Below are 20,960 nucleotides of genomic sequence, written 5' to 3'. Positions count from 1 at the left end.
GAGTGAAATAGGTGACTGGGATTAAAGACGGCACTTGTGATGAGCACCGAGAATTGCACGGAAGTGCTGAATCACTTAACTGTATACCTGAAACTAATATTATACTGTATGTTAAGTAACTGGAATAAAAAAAAAATAACCTCAGTCAAGTCCAGTGGAAGATGCCAACCTCATACCCAAAGCAAAGTTCCCCCTCCCCCACTGCTGGCTGGGCTGGTGGCTGGAAGGACCTGAAATGAGAAATGGGCATCTTTCTGCTCTTCCTCTCTTCCTCCCCTTCCTCATCTCAGAGGTAAGGTGGTAAGAGGCAAAACGATAGCCCTCTGGAAAACAATCTCCCCTCCCATCTTCTGTCTAGCGTGTCTGAACGGGCAAAGGAGGGATGGGGGCAGGGCATCAAGGGTAGTCATTTTGTCCTCTCTATATGTTACTGCTTCCACAAGTGAGTTCTTCAGAAAACCCTATAGGGACCTTCACTTGCCCAGGTCACTGACTTTAGAGTCCTGGATGCTACTCGATCTCCTCCAACTACTGTTATCTCACCTGTACTCCCCACAGCTTCTGATTGCCAGAAAGAAAGGCTAGAGCCAGCTACCTTCTCAGTGTCCACTTGGTCCACAGAAAACGCAGCCATCCTCGTATGCCAAGGGCTAGGCTGCATGCTAGCCTTCGACTGCTCCACTGCTGCCCCTGTTTGTCTCCAACCCTCTCTGCCCTGCTTAGGAGGGGCAGGGGCCGATCAGTAAGTCTACTGCCTAGGCAAACAGCCAGTCAGAAGCGAACCGCCAATGTCCGCTTCATGACCTTGCTCTCTATGAGGGATTTTCCAGGAGCCTCTCTTGCTTGGCTTCAGGGTGAGAAGCAGCTACAGCAGGCCTCCTCCAGGCCAGCCTCTCCTACACAGCTGGGTGGGGCAGGGGCCAACGCAGGGGCTGATATGGCTCCACCACCTCTTTGCAAGCCCTTAAGGGGTGTCTGCCCCCCCATCCACATTTTTCATTATAATGTTAGGTATTTTGGCACACCTTTGTACATCCAAGTTTGGCCCCTAGTTACCAATTCTGAGCAACAGAGAAAATAGCATGCAACATCCTGATACACTACTAAGGAAATAACAAAAGGCCATTTGATCCTTGATACTATATGACATAGGGAAATTTCTTATTGTATAACATGGGTTCTTTACCTATACCCTTGAAATATATGGAAAGTGTTAGGTAAATAACCAGCCATCAGCTGTCCCCTTACCTACTTGGCTTACTCTGTCTTAGCCCCTCACCACTCACCAGCCCCTTTGCCAGCTTCCACAAGAAACCATTCATGTAAGGGACTGTGTGATTTTGCTAAGGATTTGTGGGGTCTTGAGGTTGGGATCACATTGCAGAGTATTTCACTAAAACAGTCTCAATTAGACAAGTCTCTTCTCCCAAGTGTCTCTTTAACGGGACCACTAGTAAGTCCCTTTCCTCTTCTGATCTCTTTTCCTCACCCCAGGGTAGCCTCATGGGTGGGTAACACACAGACACACAGGGCCCTCACTTGGTTAAATGCTCTGTTGGTGCCTATTTGAAATTCATAATAATTTTCAACAAGGAGCCTATATTTTTATTTTGCACTGGGCCCCTCAAATTATGTAGCATGCCCTGCTCCCCCAGACTTGGCCCTTCTGTCTCTTCTTCACACACTCCAAGTATTCAATCCCTCCCCATGTTATAAATCAGAGGAGTTCCCACTTCCCCCTTAAGACCCAAGGGTCAGTCTGCCACGTGGGCTGGGGGGTGGGGGGGGACTACTCCCCTAGACTACTCCCCAGTCTGCTTATGTCCTACAGTGGGTATCAATATAACGGCACAACTTGTGAGATGTGGTCAAAATGCAAATTTATTTTTGCATCCCATACCTGTGCTAAAAATGTAAGGGACAGGGAAGAGGACATACAGCAATTTCTCCCTGGCCCTGGAGGGGACTTAGACAGATGCCATGAACTTCACAGCTCTTGAGTGATGTCAGACCCCTGGCCTCTCTAAGTCAAAAAGGCAATCAATTCCATTGTAATCAGCATTTCAGTCTGTGTTTGGCCATCCATCCATTCATTCTCCACTGTTCCCATGTGAGGCCCGAGGTCAGAATTATACTCAACTTCTGCTTTTCTTCCAGCCTCACCTGCTTCCTTACTCCCTGGCTGCTTTGTTGGATTGGACTGGGGTGGAAGACCAGATAAGAAGCAAAAGGATGAGACAGTTCTTACTGGGATGGATGGATTCACGTCTGTGACCCATTGCTGGCCCTCTCCCTCCAACTTCTGTTCCCGTGATGTATTTCAATCCCCAAGCTGGCCTCAGCTCTTGTCCTAGGACACAGGCACCCACTCTAACACATGCCCATTTCTCCTCTGAGGATCCTCCTCAGTAGAGCTCAAAATGGCTCTCTCAAACTCTCTTTACCAAAGTCTGGTCACACACAGCTCACCCTCCATGCTGGAAGCCCTCCAACATGCCTCTCTCCAGAAGCTTTAGCTTTTTGGCCTAGAGTTGAGGACCAGTCCTTTGTTTCTCTCAACCACATGGAACACATTTCTCCATCATATGGAAATCACCCCTCACCCCCACCATTGAAGAGTAAGAAACAGTAATCTCTGACACCCGGGCATGGGTAGGGGGCATTAACAATGAGGTAACAAAGCTCTCTAAAGAAATCTCTTCATTGGGGTGCCTGGGTGGCGCAGTCGGTTAAGCGTCCGACTTCAGCCGGGTCACGATCTCGCGGTCCGTGAGTTCAAGCCCCGCGTGGGGCTCTGGGCTGATGGCTCAGAGCCTGGAGCCTGCTTCCGATTCTGTGTCTCCCTCTCTCTCTGCGCCTCCCCCGTTCATGCTCTGTCTCTCTCTGTCCCAAAAATAAATAAACGTTGAAAAAAAATTTTTTTAAAAAAGAAATCTCTTCATAAACCCAAATCCTATCCCTTTATAGTCTCTAAGTAGGTAAGGGAATTGAAAACTGGTAGAACCTCTTTCCAGCCACTTCCTTCAGAGTCTGCAAATGGTGCTCTTGCTTTGGAATTTTATGTCTGCTAGATTTTGGTGTTTGGTTAAAACTTCATTTTTTACACCCTTTGCAAAAATGATGAATCAATCTCTCCTTATGAAGAATGCATACAGCTCCTAAAAATGATACTTTCTCTGAATCATTACACATATATGTACATTTTTCTGAAGAAGAGTTCAGAGCTCTTGGATAAACTCTCAGTGGTTTCTGTGATTCCCCCATAAAGTTTAAGAATCACTTCAATGGAAGATTCTTATTTCTAGAATTACTTGAAATTAGTATCTAATTCGGTTTATAAGTGAATGTTGTTATCTGGTCATTTAAGTGCCGAGAACATAATGCCAAACCAATCAGAATCACCCAAGTGGTTTAACCTGATCTTCCTCCAAATTCTGACTTTTTACAGTAGCATAAAGTGGAAGTGACATGGTAATTATGCTCTCCTCCTCAATGTGTTTTCCTAGGCACAACCCCAAAACATCCCCCGTGCTATACCCCTCCTCCTCTCTTCCAACACTTCCCTTCTTTCCCAAGGATATACTATTTGGATTGGTCCTAACCTAAACCTCAGCCAGCCTGTAACAGAAAGTAAAGTATAAGAGCTTCAGAGGAAAGTTGGGGTTGACAAAGTCAACGATTTTCATGGAAGGCAACTTCCATGCGATCTGAGGTCCACATTTCATACATCATACTATGACAATGACCTTGAGAAATACAAAAAGGAAAAAAAAAGTACTGACTCTGGGACCAATTTCTCAGGGAGAAAAATGAAAGGTCAGTGTTCACCTAAGTGTGACCGACAAAATGAAATAGGCAAGAAAGGTGAGAGCACTGGCCTCCACTTACTTCATGTGTGTTTTTTTCTTTTTTTATCCTAAAGCTCCTCCTGCAGACATTATGTGACACTCTTCCTTTGAAACTTACCCTATTATTTAATGAACATACCAAACTACATGTTATTCCTAGAAACACTTTCACCTTTTCTGTACCTCTCCCCAGCATAATAATAATGACAATGTATTGTTATGGTAACTATGTCTGTTTTAACATTTAATGCTGTTTTAACTATTTCTGTGATGCTCATTTAAAAAAATTTTTTTAATGTTTATTTTTAAGAGAGAGAGACAGAGAGACAGAGCATGAGTAGGAGAGGGGCAGAGAGAGAGGGAGACACAGGATCTGAAGCAGGCTCCAGGCTCCCAGCGGTCAGCACAGAGCCCAACGCGGAGCTCGAACCCACGAACCACGAGATCATGACCTGAGTCAAAGTCGGATGCTTAACAGACTGAGCCACCCAGAAGCCCTGATGCTCATTTTTATACATGAGAAGTAAGCTTAGAGAGAACTTTCTGAAGAAATGTGAGCTAACAAGTGGCCAAACCGAGATCTGTCTGACTTCAAAGTTTGTGCTCTTCCTTCTCTATCCACCATCCCGTCCACCACCACAATCACCTTCAATCCAGACCCCAAACATTGTAAGCATTCAGGAAACATTTGTAGAATTAAGCTTTAAAAAAGAAAACATGAGTGCACTGGATCCCAGGAATAAATCCAGAGTGTTTTATGTACAGATTTTATAAAGAGGGAGGGAGGTAGGAAGGGAAAGAAGGAAGGAAAAAAGACCAGAGATTCCAGGACAGCTTTCACTTACTTGTTCCTTAAAGTATCTACCTTAAGAATAGGTAAGGAGGTGCCTACCTCATCACTAATGAATGACTATAAAGGGTAAAAAGATCACAGAATAAGTTCTAAAGAAACACTAATTATTATTTTTTTTCCCCATAGCAGACCAAGTGCTATTGTTGATGACAAAACTCAACTACCAGTTTCTGCTTCAGTGGGAGAACCGAACTGGTCAAGACAGCTGCTAAAATATGTACTCATTGGCAAGTGGACTGGGGGAAAAAAGTATTGGTAGGTAAACTCATCCTGATAGATCTTTCACTCCCTAGGCTATTTGCAGCCTCTTACAGATCTCATTCATGAACTGGGACAAAGCAGTAAAGGCATTAAAATTAATCAGAAGGAAGTGTGCCCTACCCTACCAACATGAATCATAGGTATATCCGGGTGTTACAAGCCTTCCCCTTCCTCTCACCTAGACTGATGTTTGTCACTAATCACTTTGCTTTTTGGAGTTCGGCTGCAACTAGGAAAATATTATGTAGTGAATGTCTGTCCCTCTTTATTATATCCAATGTTTATTTGAACTTACTATGTATTAATCTGGCCCTGAGTTCCTAAAATGCTTATTAGATATTACACATTTTATTCATTGTTGTGAGAAGTATTAAAAAAATCAGGGAGATTTTCTTTTTATTGTGGTAAAATGTACACAACATAAAATTTACTACTTTAAGCATCTTTAAGTGTACAATTCAGTGACATTAAGTACATCTCAAAGGTGTCTTTTTAAATAGTCTAGCACTATTCTCTAATTATACTCACACTATTAATACCTAAATAACCACATCCAAAGCTTTAGCATGGCTTTGCCTACCCAAAAAAACTCCCATCAACAATAAGGTTGATGTTTTTAGAGATGCTGACTCTGACAAACCCTTATATTATTTAGTAATGTCGCATTTTTCACCAGAACATTGAGTTTTTTCTACATTCCCATTATGCTTGTCTTGAAAGGAGGCAATTGTTGCTAATCTTTTTTTTCCTCCTGATCTACTTTATCATCTCACCAACTCATAACATATATGTGTCCCGTCTGGGGCCAGAGCTAATGCTTCTCTGCAAATACCTGAAACAGTAAAGATCTCTTTTAGCAGTCAGGTATGAGGAAACATTTATTTCAGAACAATAATGAAAATGAAGAGTTTGGTTAGTTTAATTATCTTAAGAAATAAAGAATGGTCAACAATCATTCATATGCTTGCTATTTTATAGCCTTTTTCTTTGAACCTCAGGGCTCTAGCACATTCTTCCTAATAGTCTATTTTTCTCTTTCGTATATCATGAAGTTTTCCTCTGATAATATAACACTAAGATAATATGTATAATTCTATGCTTAGGAAGTGGGAAGTATTATCACCCATTATTTTCTTCCTTAATATAGGAACTATGAAAGAAGTAAAACAGGAAAATAGCTGTTAGAATCAGGAGTGGAATTAAATTATAACGGGATCAATGCGAAATTAATACTCTCTTCATAGAGGTAGAGAAATATTACTTTAATCCAGAAAAAAATTATCTCAAAATTTATTTCCCACCAGATTTCCAGGAATTGGTATATTGTGGTCAATAAAACATAAAATTATTACTTCTCCTTTTTAAAATATGCAACTATAGTAACTGCCTACAGAAATACACCCACATAATTTTCAAACGCTTTTAAAAAAAAATTTTTTTAATGTTTTTATTTATTTTAGAGACAGAGAGAGACAGAGCATGAGCAGGGGAGGGGCAGAGAGAGAGGGAGACACAGAATCTGAAGCAGGCCCCAGGCTCTGGGCTGTCAGCACAGAGCCCGACGCGGGGCTCGAACTCACAGACTGTGAGATCATGACCTGAGCTGAAGTCGGACGCTTAACTGACTGAGCCACCCAGGAACCCCTCAAACTGCTTTTAAAGTACCATGAAATATCATGTAGCTTTTCTCATGTAATTTAAAGCTCTGAAATATAACTGATATTGCAAAATTACTTTTAACCACTAGAGGGCAGAAAATGCTCCACATTGTACATTACTATTTTCGTCTCATTTTATTTTATAAAGTTTATTTATTTTTGAGAGAGAGAGAGAGAGTGAGAGAGAGGGACAGAAGGAGGAAGAGAGGGAAAGAGACAGAGACAGAGAATCCCAATCAGGCTCCACGCTGTCAGCACAGAGACCGACACAGGGCTCTATCTCAGGAACCATAAGGTCATGTCCTGAGCCAAAATCAAGAGTCAGACGCTTAACCAACTGAGCTACCCAGGTGCCCCTTAACTAATTTTAAATTCTTACACCAAAACAATAACCACCACCACCACCACCACAAAAAGTCCTTAAGAGCCTCTTGTTTTATACTGTACAGCATACTGTAACTTAAGGCTCAGTTAACTTAAACCTAACATACAACTTTAACCTAATGTAAGACCACCTCAATTCAACAGTTTTTAGGAGGCCAAAGTAATCAGATTTCCAGCCTCAGTCTAGCTATGAGTTGAGGATTATTAGCAACAGAGAATCCATACATCCTTAAGGAAAAGGAAAGTCCTAAAAAAACAACAAACAGAGCCAAGAATCAGAAGGTTCTATGTTAAAATACCTGCAATGAAATGCAAAGGTTGTATTCATTTTAAAATTGGAATAGTCGCTGAAGTCCCAAAGTGATCAAATATTAAAATATTTACATTAGGCCATTTAGTATCTATGTGTACTTTCTTTAGCCACAAACCGACTGTAGATCTACTTGAGGCAAAAATGTTTTTAGTCTCTTCTTAATATATCTTTTGGATCTAATTAACTTTTGCTTCCCTCCCAATTAAGCCATTTGCATTTCAGTAACTAAAGTGTTACTTTGTTTGATTAGAAACCATAACCTCTTCACTTTTTCACTCTCATTAATTAAAATGCATCATGCTGAATTAAGTCATTTGGATTTCAGTCTGAGTGGGTGACATTTTAACAACTGCCCCTTCAACCTTCTCTCTCTGTCAATCTTGGCCATGTCCTACATCATAGGACAGCGGGAGGGCAATGGTGGCAGCCTGACAGAGGATTGGGGCAGGCACGGAGCCAGGGATTATACATCACTCAAGTCAGTGATTTCTCTGATGCATGAGCCTTTCACTTGCCAATCAAACCGGACAAGGCTTTTACCTTGTAGGATTATGCATGACCTTACTCAAGACACTAAATCATTTCTCAAGTCTTGTTTCTTACCCTAAGCAAACCTGCTCTCCCCACCTTTCAGGTCTATGGGCACTGATCGCTCTAACACTAATAAGCAGAGCACAGTGGTACAGAAAAGCTGAGGGGTAAGTCAGGGTATAGGTGTTACTTCTTTTAAACTAATGAAAGCAACACACTTCTAAAATCAAGGCTAGTCAGAGAAGAGAAAGCCTTCTGTATTATTGCCTATTAGTGGAAGTTACAAACTGGTAAGTATGAAAGAAGCTTCTAACAAGTATAGCTGCCCAGTAATTGATCTGACTGATATGGGCCATGGAAAAGTGTGTAAGCAAAGACTGGATGATTAAACACCAGGAATATCACAGGCATCATTTCTGCATGGACTGTCAAGTTATACTAATTGGCTTCTAAATTTTATGAGTCTTCTTTTAAGATTAATTATATGTTTAGAAAGAAATAGGTGTACAAAGTTTAAGAAGTCAAAAGAATTCTACAGGATTTGTAATTAGGGTGACTGCATCCCCGTTTTCCAGGGATAATTCTAATTTAGGTTCATTATCCTTGTGTAATTTTAATAGTGCCCCCCCTTTCATCATAAAAGGGCTCCACCTGGATGAAGAATAACTGTCCCAAGCCCAACCTCATCCACTTCCAATTTCTATTCCTCAAAAGCAACTACTTTCAATTTCTTTAGGACTTTTTCTATATGTTGTCAAATTTCCAAACAAACAAGCATGATTATAGTATTTGCATCAATTAAGAAGTACCTGTGGGGGCACCTGGGTGGCTCAGTCAGTTAAGCATCTGACTTCAACTCAGGTCATGATCTCCTGGTTCATGGGTTCGAGCCCCACATTGGGCTCTGTGCTGATACTCAGAGCCTGAAGCCTGCTTCGGATCCTGTGTCTCCCTCTCTCTGCCCCTCGCCTGCTCATGCTCTGCTCTCTCTGTCTCCTAAAAATGAATAAGAATGAATGAATGAATGAATGAATGAATGAATCATTTTTTTTAAAAGTGCCTTTGAATTCACAGATGGGTGAGGTGGGTGGTACACTGACTTAAACAAATTGAAAGAGATTCTGGGGAGGTTTGAAGACTTATTAATCAAAGAATAACTTCTCTTCCTTCACACCGTTGGGATTTTATATCCATCCAAACCCTCAACGAAGTGCAGGGATAAGAAAAATAATGACAGGCCATGTGCTCCATAGCTCCCCAGAGGGTTAGCCAAGGTTTTGTCAGGCTTGAGACATAGGCAGACTTCTCCCTCTGCCCAGTCCTGCTTCCTTTCCTCCCTTCCACAGGTGTTGATTTTTAACAGAAACCTTGTACCCCAAACTCCCTCTCAGCATCTGCTTCCAGAAAACCTAACCTACAGCAAATAGGTAATATGTTCAAAATTCAAAGGGTACAAAAAAGGAATATGGTAAAATACCTCCCTCCCTCCCTCCACTGAGTTTCAGTTACTAGTTCTCCTTCCCAAAGTCAACCAATGTAATGTGGCCGGGTTCTTGTGCATATTTCTAGAAATACTTTGCATATGTAAGAAATGTTATGTGTATTTGCAACTACGTGGATGGAACTGGAGGGTATTATGCTAAGTGAAATTAGTCAGAGAGAGACAAAAATCCTATGACTTCACTCATATGAGGACTTTAAGAGACAAAACAGATGAACATAAGGGAAGGGAAACAAAAATAATATAAAAACAGGGAGGGAGACAAAGCAGAAGAGACTCATAAATATGGAGAACAAACTGAGGGTTGCTGGAGGGGTTGTGGGAGGGGGGATGGGCTAAATGGGTAAGGGGCATTAAGGAATATACTCCTGAAATCATTGTTTCACTATATGCTAACTAATTTAGATGTAAATTATAAAAAATAAAAAATAAAATTAAAAAATAAATAAACATTAAAAAAAGAAATGTTATGTGTATACATATATGTATATATACATGATTTATAAGAAAATACATAATTTTCTTTCATTGACTAACAAATAGCATACCCTGCAACTGTTCTACACTTAGATTTTTCCTCCCTTCAGATGGATCTCAGAGATTGCTTCAAGACAATAAATAAAAAGTATCAACACTCTAAGGGTGCCTGGGTGGCTTAGTCAGTTAAGTGTCTGACTTCAGCTCAGGTCATGATCTCACAGTTTGTGAGTTTGAGGCCCATGTTGGGCTCTGTGCTGACAGCTCAGAACCTGGAGCCTGTTTTGGATTCTGTGTCTCCTTCTATCTCTGCCCTTCCCCCACTTGTGCTCTGTCTCTCTCCTCTCTCTCTCTCTCTCAAAAATAAATAAATGTAAAAACATTTTTTAAAAAGTATCATCACTCTTTTTAATGGCTGCATGGTATTACATTGTATGGATGTAATATAACTTGGTTGATGGACATTTAGGTCATAGCAAATCTTTTCCTGTTACATACAAGGCTGCACTGAATGCTCTGTGTGTGTGCTTGAGCCCTGTGTGTGTGTGCATGTAGGCAGGAAAAATTCCTAGAAGAGGAATTCCTAGTCAAAATGCTATCAAATCACAATTTTGATAGATGTTGGTAAACTGCTTTCCATTTATGTTGTACCAATTTAAAATCCTGCTAAAATAAATGAGAGGCTATTTCCCCCATACACTTCCTTTATGCACACCAATAAATTAATAAAGTCCAGTATAAAATATAAGCAAAAGTAGAAATTTTAAATGTTGGGATAAAAAATATAGAGGTTCTAATATTTTTCCCATGCCCTATTGGATCATCTGGTTCCATCTTGAAGATGCTTCACCCTTCTTTGGAATCTAAGTTACTAAACTGCAGATTTTCCGAGATCAAGGATCAGACATTTTCAGCTTTGCATCCCCTACGGTAAAAACACAGTAGTTGTTCAATTGACATTTACAGAATAACAGAAATAATGGAAAAAAGAGAAGTCTGGTAAGCAATAATGATATAAAACCTCTCATTTTAATGTGTATATTTTACCACCAATATGTGTTAAGAGTTGTGTACATATGTATACAGTTCATTCTTGAACAACACAGGGGTTGGGGTACCAACCCCCGCGTGGTTAAAAACCGAAGTATAACTTTTGACTCCCCCAAAACTTAACTACTATTAGCCTACTGTTGACCAGAGCCTTACAAGTAATATAATCAATTAACAGGTACTTTGTTTGTCATATGTGTTATATAGTGTATTCTTAAATAAAGTAAGCTAGAAAGAAGAAAATGTTATTAAGAAAATTGTAAGAAAGTACTGTGCTGTGAAACATTCTCATATAAGTGAACCAACAGTTCAAATCTGTGTTGTTCAAGGGTCAACAGATAGTAGATTGATATTGGTAGATGTAGTAGATATTGGGAAAGTGTATGTGTATGTGTGTGACATATGTGTATGACTAAAACACACGAGTAATTCTCAAATTCTTTTTACTAATTCCATTTTACACACACCACATTTTCTTTATCTATTCATTAGTCAATGAGCACTTACGTTGTTTTCATGTCTTGGCTATTGTAAATACTACTGCATGAACATAGGGGTCTAGTATCTTTTTGAAATCATCATTTTATTTCCTTTGTATATATAATCAAAAGTGGAAATGCTGAGTCATATGGTGGTTCTATTTGTAATTTTTTGAGGAACCTCCATACCATTTTTTAGTGGCTGCACCAGTTTGCATTCCCACCAAAGTGCAGAAGTTTTCCCTTTTCTCTACATTCTCACCAGCATGTGTTATATCTCATCTCTTTGAAAATAGCCATTCTAACAGGTGTGAGGCCATTTCTCACTGTGGCTTTGATTTGCATTTCTCTGATGATTAGTGATTTTAACCATTTTTTCATGTACCTGTTGTCCATTTGAAGGTGTCCCTTGGACATAATGTCTATTCAGGCTCCTTGCCCATTTAATAAGATTATTTAGGGGGTTTGCTTTATTGTTGTTGGTTTTTGTTTTTGTTTTTGCTATTGAGTTTTATGAGTTCCTTATATATAGGATATTAACCCCTTATCAGATATGAGGTTTGCAAATATTCTCTACCATTACGTAGGCTGCCATTTTGTTTTCTTTATCATTCCTTTTGCTGTGCAGAGCTTTTTAGTTTAATGTAGTGCCCTTATTTATTTTTACTTTTGTTGCTTGTGCTTTTGTGTCATATCCACAAAATTGTTGCCAAGACCAATGTCAGGGAGCGCTTTCCAGGTTTTCTTTTAGGAGTTTTAGGGTTTCAGGTCTTAAATCGTTATTCCATTTCAAGTTAATTTTTGTGAATAGTATATAAGGGTCCAGTTTCATTCTTTGTGAATATCCAGTTTTCCCAGCACCTTTTATTGAAGAGACTATCTTTTCCCAATTGATTATTCTTGGCTCCTTTGTCAAACAGTAACTGATATATATGCATGGGTTTAATTCTGAGCTTTCAATTCGGTTCTGTTGGTCACTGTGTCTGTTTTTAGGCCTATACCACACTGTTTTGATTATATAGCTTTATAATATAGTTAGAAATCAAGACTTGTGATGCCTCTGGCTTTCTTCTTCTCAGACTTGCTATGGATACTCAGGTTCTTTGGTCCTTCCATACAAATTTTAGCATTGTTTTTGCTATTTTTGTAAAAAATGCCATTGGAATATTGATAGAGATTGCATTGAATCTAGAGAATCTAGATCTACTTTGGGTAGTATGAATATTTTAACAATATTAGTTCTTCCAATCCATAAATATAGGATATCTTTCCATTTACTTGTGTCTTCTTCAATTTTTCATCATTGTCTAATAGTTTTTAGTATACAGATCTTTCCACCTGCTTGGTTAAATTTGTTCCTATGTATTTTATTTCTGATGCTATTGTAAATTGGATTGCTTTCTTTATTTCTTTTTAGATAATTTATTTCTAATGCATAGAAATACAAACAATTGGGTATGTTGATTTTGCTTCCTGTAATTTTACTAAAGTCATTTATTAGTTCTAACAATTCTTTAGTGGAGTCTTTAACATTTTCCACACATAACATCATGTCATCTACAAACAGACAATTTTATTTCTTCCTTTCTGATCTGGATTCCTTTTACTTCTTTTCTATGCCTAATTGCTCTGGCTATGACTTCCATTACTACATTAAATGGAAGTGGTGAGAGTGGGAATCTTGTCTTTTTCCAGATTTCAGAGGAAAAGTTTTCAGTCTTCCACCATTGACTGTAATGTTAGCGTTGGGCTTGTCTTCTATGGCCTTTATTATGTTGAGGTAAATTTCTTCTATATCTAATTTGTTGCATTTTTAATCACGGATAAAAGTTGAATTTTATCAAATGCTTTTTCTGCATGTACTAAAATTATGATATGATTTTAATTTTTTATTCTATTAATGCAATATACCACATTTATTGATTGGTATCTGTTGAACCATTCTTGCATCCCAAAGATGAATCTCACTTGATCATGGTGTATGATATTTTACTAAGTTCCACAACTTAGCTTTTTAGTATTTTGTTGAGAATTTTTGCAATTATATCTATGAGGGATATTGGCCTATAATTTTCTTGTCGTGTCCTTATCAAGATTTGGTACTGAGGTAATGCTGGCCTGGTAAAATAAGTTTGAGAGTGTTACCTCTCTTCTATTTTTTGGAAGTTCAAAAAGGATTCGTGTTAGTTCTTATGTAAATGTTTGGTAGAATTCACCAGTGAAACCATCTGGTCCTGGGTTTTTCTGTGTTACAAGGTTTTTGATTACTGATTCAATCTTCTTACTTATTATTGATCTTTTCAGATATTTTACTTATTTCTGATTCAGTCTTGGTAGTTTGCATGTTTCTAGGAATTTATCCATTTCTTCTAGGTTTTCCAATTTGTGGTTGTACAATTATTCATTCTTCATTGTAGTTTCTTATGACCCTTTGTATTTCCGTTGCATCAGTTATAATACCTCCTTTTTCATTTATAATTTTATTAACTTGGGTGTTCTTTTTTCCTGGTTAGTCTAGCTGAAGGTTTGTCAATTTGGTTTATATTTTCAATGAACCAACTCTTAGTTTTGTTCATGTTTTCTATTGTTTTTCTATTCTCAATTTAGCCCATTTCTGCTCTAATTTTTATTATTTCCATTCTTCTGATTACTTTGGGCTTAGTTTGTTCTATTAATAGTTCCTTGAGGAACTAGTTAGGTTGTTTATTGAGGTGTTTCTTTTTTCTTGATGTACTCATTTATTGCCATAAACTCTTAGAACTGTTTTTGCTGCATATCATACATTTTGCTAATGTTGTGTTTACATTTTCATTTGTCTCAAGATACTTTTTATTTCTTTTTTATTTCTTCTTTGACCCATTCATTGCTCAGAAGTGTACTTTTAATTTCCACACTTAGGAATTTTCAAATTTTCCTTCTACTATTGATTTCTAATTTCATACTATTGTCATCAGAAAAGATACTCAATATGATTCAACTCTTCTTAAAGACTTCTTTTGTGGCCTAACATATGATCCATTCTAGAGAATATTCCATGTGCACTTGGATGCAATGTTCTTTATATGTCTGTTAGATCCATTTGATCTACAGTATTGTTCAAATTGCTATTTCCTTATTGATTCTCTATCCATTGTTGAGAGAGGGATATTAAAATTCCCAGCTGTTATTGCATTGTTGTTTATTTCTCCTTTTAGTTCTGTTTGTATCTGCTATATGTATTTAGGGGCTCTGATGTTAGTTGCAAAAATATTTACACTTGTCTTATCTTCTTTTTTTTCCAGTCTTTTTTTTTTAAATCTATACCAATCTACCAAAGCTCCCTCTTCCCAGATTATTTTGAAGCAAATCCCAGATGTTATATATTTCATCCAGAGATCTTTTAACATCTTTTCTCTGAAAAATAAAAACTCTTTTTAAAAATTAAACTAACCACCATATCATCATATTCAAAATTTAGAAATAATCCCTTAATATCAACTATTTACTAAATGTTCAACACTCTCCATGTTATATAAAAATTTTTATATACTTTCTTTATTCACCTGAGCATCCAAAAGGAGCTATATATTGCAATGAGTTGCTATTTCTTCTAAGTCACTTTTAATGTATGTTTCTCTCCCCTCTGTGCCTTCTTTTTTTAATTTTTTTCCCTTATAATTTTCTGTAAAGAAAGTGGGTCTTTGCCCTACAGCATTTCCTAAGGCCTGGTTATTGCTGATTGTATCCCCATGGTGTTATGTAACATTTTCTTCTGTGTCATGCATTTTCTGTAAATTGGAAGTTGGATCTAGAGCAGTCATTCTCAAAAGTAGCCCATGGGAATCATCTGGAGGAGATCTTAAAAATCCTGAAGCCCAAGCAAGTTCCAGACCAACTACATCAAAGACTCTGGAAGTGAAACTGGGACTCTGGGATTCTTTAAAACTTCTCAGATGATCCCAATATGCATATACTTGTTATATCTTCTTGATGAATGACACCTTTCTCATTTTTATAATGACCTTGTTTCTTTTGGCCATTTTTGGCTTAAAGTCCATTTTGTCTAAGTAAAGCTATGCCTACTGTCTTTTGATTATCACTTGGTTAAAATATCTCCTTCTAGCCCTTCCCTCTCAGTCTATGTGTGTCCTTAAAGCTAAGTGAGTCTCTTGTGAGCAGCATATCACTGTATCTTTTTTTTTTCTCCTTTCAGTCATTCTATATATTTAGATTGAAGAATTTAACCCATTTATTAAAAAAAATTTTTTTTAATGTTTATTTTTGAGGAGGGGGCACAGACAGAGAGGGAGACACAGAATCCAAAGCCTCCAGGCAGGCTCTGAGCTGTCAGCACAGAGCTTGACGTGGGGCTCAAACCCACGGAAACACGAGAACATGACCTGAGCTGAAGTCACATGCTTAACCCACTGAGCCACATAGGTGCCCCTAATCCATTTATCTTAAAAGTAATTATTGGAAGGTAAGGACTTACTATTGAAATTTTGTTACTTTTTTTCTCTGACTGCTTTGTAGATTCTTTGTTCCTGCTTCCCCTCTTACTGTCTTCCTTTGTGACTTGATGATTTTTTGTGGTAGTATGCTTTGACTCTTTTACCATAATCTTTTATGTATCTATTATAGGTTTCTCTTTGTGGTTACCATAATGCTTGCACAAAATATCTTTAAAGCATCCTATTTTAAGCTAATAACAACATAACTTTGATAGCATACAGAAACTATACTTTTACTTCCCCCACCAGCCTCACATTTTAGGTTACTGATGTTATAATGTACATCTTTTTATGTTGTGTATCCAGTAATATATTATTGTAGTTATGGTTATTTTTAATATATTTGTTTTTTTAACTTTTAAAGTAGACTTATAAGTAAATTATGCACCACCATTACAATATTAGAAAATCTGACTTTGACTATGTATTTACCATTACCAGTGACTTTTACACATTCACTTGTTTTTATGATGTTAATTAGCAACCTTTTAGTTCAGCTTGAAGAACACCCTTTGGCATTTCTTGTAAGTCAGTCTAATGTGATGAACTCCCTCAGCTTTCATTTCTTAGGGGAAGTCTTTCTTTCTCTTCCCTTTATAAAGTATAGCTTTGCCAGGTATCGTATTCCTGGCTGGCAGTTTTTTCTTTGAATATTTTAAATATATCATACCACTCTCTCCTAGACTGCAAAGTTTCTGTTTAGAAATCTGCTTATACTTGTATGGGGCCTCCCAGGTACATGACAAGTCATTTTTCTCTTGTTGCTGTCAACATACTCCATCTTAAATTTTGACAATTTAATTATAAGGTCTTAGTGTAGCCCTTTTTGGGTTCAACCTATTTGGGGTTGTTTGGACCTCACGAATCTAGCTGTCCATTTCTCTCCTCAAGTTTGGTAAGTTTTCAGCCATTATTGCTTTAGAGAGACTTTCTGTCCCTATCGCTTTCCTTTCTCCTTCTGAGATTTCCATTTTACTGTTTGTTTTGATGTCATCCTGTAAGTCACATAGGCTTTCTTCACTTTTTTTCATTTTCTTTTTCTCCTCTGACTGGATAATTTCAAATGCCCTACCTTTAGTTCACCAACTCTTTCTTCTGCTTAATCAATTCTGTATTGAAGCTCTCTATTGAATTCTTCAGTGCAGTCATTATATTCTGGTTCTAGGATTTCTGTTTGGATTTTTTATGGTTTCTATTTCTTTGTTAAACTTTTCATTTTGTTCATGCATTGTTTTCCTAATTTTGTTTAACTGTTATATTTCACTGAATTTCTTTAGAGGGTTATTCTGAATTCCTTGTCAGATAGTTCATTGATACCCATTCCTTTAGGGTCAGTTATTGTTTCCTTTAGTTATGTTTCCCTGATTCTTTGTGATCCTTGATTTCTTGCATTAGTATCTATACATTTGAATAAGTAGCCTCTTCTCTATACTTTACAGGTTCAATTCGGCAGAGAAAGACCTTCAACAGTCAGCTCAGCTTGGACTGAATGGGTCAGCTGGTACAGACTGTGAGCAGATGGGCTTGCTATCAGGGTCTCTAGTTAAGCGAGGCCACTTCTCATGCTCTGAGGTTGGCTGGCAGGAGGGTGCCACTGGTTGAGTTCTAGGCTTGGGTAGGCTTCCTTGCTGGGCTACATATTAAGCAAGGTAGTTGGGTGGGCTCTCTTATTGGGTGGGGCTGTTGGCTGTGCTTCAGTCAGATGTGGTCACTAGCTGGGCTCTACAATCATCTCTGGTAAGGTGAGGTCACAGGCTATGTTCCATGGCAGGGTGATGCCACTGGTTGAACTCCACAGTCGGGCAGGGCTATGGGCTGAGCTCTACAATTGCTTGTAGATTGTAGATTAGATCTCAGACTGTTCTCTCCAACTGGATGATGCTACTGACTAGACTCTGTGCTCAGGTGGGAATGCAGGCAGAGCTAAATAGTTGGTCAGGTTTCAGGCTGGTTCCTGTGATCAGGCAAGGCCATAGGCTGTGCCCTGAAGTTGGGCAGGACAACAGGTTATGCTTCACGATTAGGTAGACTGCTGGCTATGCTCTCTGATCAGGAGAGGCCTTGGCTGTATCCTGCAGTAGGGTGGGTCCAGATAGTGAATTCTGAGGTCTGGCAGGTTCACTGGCTCAGTTCCCTGCTGGGCAAGGCCACGGACTTGGTTCAGCAATTGGGTTGGGCTGTAGGCTGGGCTCTGCAGCTGGATAGTAATGTAGCGTTGGCTCCAAGCCTTGCCAGGGTCACTGTTCATGCTCCCTGGTTATGGGAGCAGATCTATACTTACTTACTCCCTGCCTGGGAGCCTCCATCTCTGCATGGCTGTAGGATAGACTCTGTGGCTGCCTGGATTTCCTGATCAGGCAGGAGGCTATACTCAGCAATTGGGACTGCAATGTTGCTTCCCTGCCTGGGGATTAAGGGGCATAGAACAGGCTCAACAGCCAGTAAAGCCTGTTAGCTCAGGACCCAAATCAAGTAGAACTGCCAACAAAGTTCCCTGTCTAGACTGGTTTGGCTCTGCAGATGGACAGAGCCACTGACTGGGATCTTTGCAAGCAGGAATAGGGTTTGCCAAGTTCTGAGCTTTGGCTGCTGTAAGCCCCACCATCTTCTCCATCTCTATCTTATCCTCAGTGGTTAAGCCCCACAGATTCCCCCAGTGATCTCTGTGAGGTAAGACCCAAGTGGGCTTTCTGGGAAGCATCCCACAATGCTCAGAAGCTGGATGTCCACCTTGGGTTCTATATTTTTCCCCACTGGAGAAACTATAGGCCCTGGAGGGACATCAGTGCAGCACTATGCCAGTGAGAGAAAGACAATACAAAGTGCAGTCACTCCTACTCTCCTAATGTGGTTTTTCTCAATCTTTATGGACATGGGAGGTGCTTCAGCCTTACCCCTGGGTTCTGCAATTTTTACAATGGTGTCTTGTCTATGGAGAGTTGCTAGTTGGTCTTCTTATATGGGGACTGAGGTTTAAAATGGCCTATTGATGGGGCGCCTGGGTGGCACAGTCGGTTAAGCGTGCGACTTCAGCCAGGTCACGATCTCGCGGTCCGTGAGTTCGAGCCCCGCGTCGGGCTCTGGGCTGACGGCTCAGAGCCTGGAGCCTGTTTCCGATTCTATGTCTCCCTCTCTCTCTGCCCCTCCCCCGTTCATGCTCTGTCTCTCTCTGTCCCCAAAAAATAAACGTTGAAAAAAAAATTAAAAAAAAAAAATAAATAAAATAAAAAATAAATAAAATGGCCTATTGATTATGTCACTCTGTCTGTATTTAAATAAATGGTATGGTGCTTTAGATCTCACTGTGTTTCTTACTTTTTTATTCAACAGTTTTTTCTTTTCTATGTGTGACACGATATGAATAGTTAGGAAAACAGAAACCAAACTAGACATTTCAGCAGAGGGAATTTAATATAGAAAAGTGATTACACAGATGTTAGAGGCCTGAAGGAGCAAAAAAGAATAGAAAAATAAAAAGAAATAATAATGACAATAAGCTAGGGAAGCAGAGGAAAAATCAAGGGTTATCAAATCCTGGAAGCTCATGAATCTTAGACTCAGATCTATGAGGGATCTCAAACACACAGCAAAACTCCAGGAGCACTAGCAGAGAACAGCTGCTGAGGACACAAGAACTGAACAAGGATTCTGGACACTGAACAGTGCCAGGAACACACCGGAATTCAGGCTAAGCAAGAGTGGAGACTTTGGTGAACACTCTGGCCATTCAGCTAAGGCCATTTCATAAAGGCCGGGGGTGGGGGGGGGATTGAAATAGACCCACCCTAAAAAAGCACTCTAAAAAAGCATAAAACCAAGCCTCATATATGCTGGTAATTTAACTCCTGCTAGAACAAAACTCAAAACTCTTTAAATACCAATAACATAATCCACAGGATGATTCCAAAGTTTCTTACTTGAAAGACTAACAGAAGTAGGAGCACCTAAGTGGCTGAATCGGCTAAGCATCCAACTCTTGGTTCCAGCTCAGGTCACGATCTCACAGTTTTGTGGGTTCAAGCCCTGCATCAGGTTCTGTACTGGCAGGACAGAGCGTGCTTGAGATTCTCTCTCACCCTCTCTCTCTGCTCCTCCCCCACTCAACATTGTCTCTGTTTCTCTCAAAATAAATAAGTAAACTTAAAAAAAAGAAAGAAAAACTGACAGAGGTAGAATTTGAAACTAAAGGAGATTTAACGGAATGGCCAACAGCAGAACCTATCCATGACTATGAACTAAAATTGTACCATTTTATGATGGGCTAAATGTTTTTTAGGAATCAAACCTTTCCTATGCACAAACATATAAAAGAGATTTTAAATTGACAGTTTCCTATCACATTATGGTGTTAATAAATAAACCAAATTATAAAATAAAACAAAAACAAAAAAGGCTTTCCCTATTCCCAATATTCAACAAGACCTTACTAGCTTATCCAATAGTAAATACTCAACCCAACTCAAGAGATTTACTTAGCACCTACCTATATGTTTCCAGAGTTATCTAGCTCACTGACATTGGTTTCAAGGAGGGGACATCCAAATAATTATTCTTTTCATGAGTATTTAAGTACTAAGTACTAAAGGTAGGCACTGGGAACCCAAAATGAAACAAAAAATACGATTCCTGCTTTTCAAGGTCTCCTACATTACCGAGAGAGGTAGACACACAAACCAAAAGGTACTGCAACATAAGTGCTGTAATACAGAGGCAAGTACTAAGGGGGAAGATAAGAGGGCACATTTAACTTTCCACAGAGAAGAAAAGAATATCAGGATGGCAGAGAAGAGCATAGCTTTAATGTCCAGACAAAAGTGGATCATTTTTTGTATATGTCAAATGAGGATATCTACTTCACAGGGCTGCTATGGGTTTTAAAATTATGTACACCTACAAACACACACACTCACACGCACACACACACACACACACACACACACTCTTCTATCACAGCATCTGGTACACAGTGTATGTTAAATAAATTACCACTACTAGGGTGTGCAAGTTATCAATTTATTGGCTCTCCATTCCAAATCCACTCTTCTTTGCCCTGCACTTTATGATACTGGACTTGGATCCTGCAAAAAGTTCTCCGTCATCAGGTGGCAGAATTTT

Source organism: Lynx rufus, unplaced genomic scaffold (genome assembly GCF_022079265.1).
Source record: "Lynx rufus isolate CCGP_SWC_20201006 ecotype Redwood Valley unplaced genomic scaffold, mLynRuf1.p SCAF_4, whole genome shotgun sequence".
In the NCBI taxonomy this organism is placed as follows: Eukaryota; Metazoa; Chordata; class Mammalia; order Carnivora; family Felidae; genus Lynx; species Lynx rufus.
Note: the sequence above shows the minus strand (reverse complement) of the source record.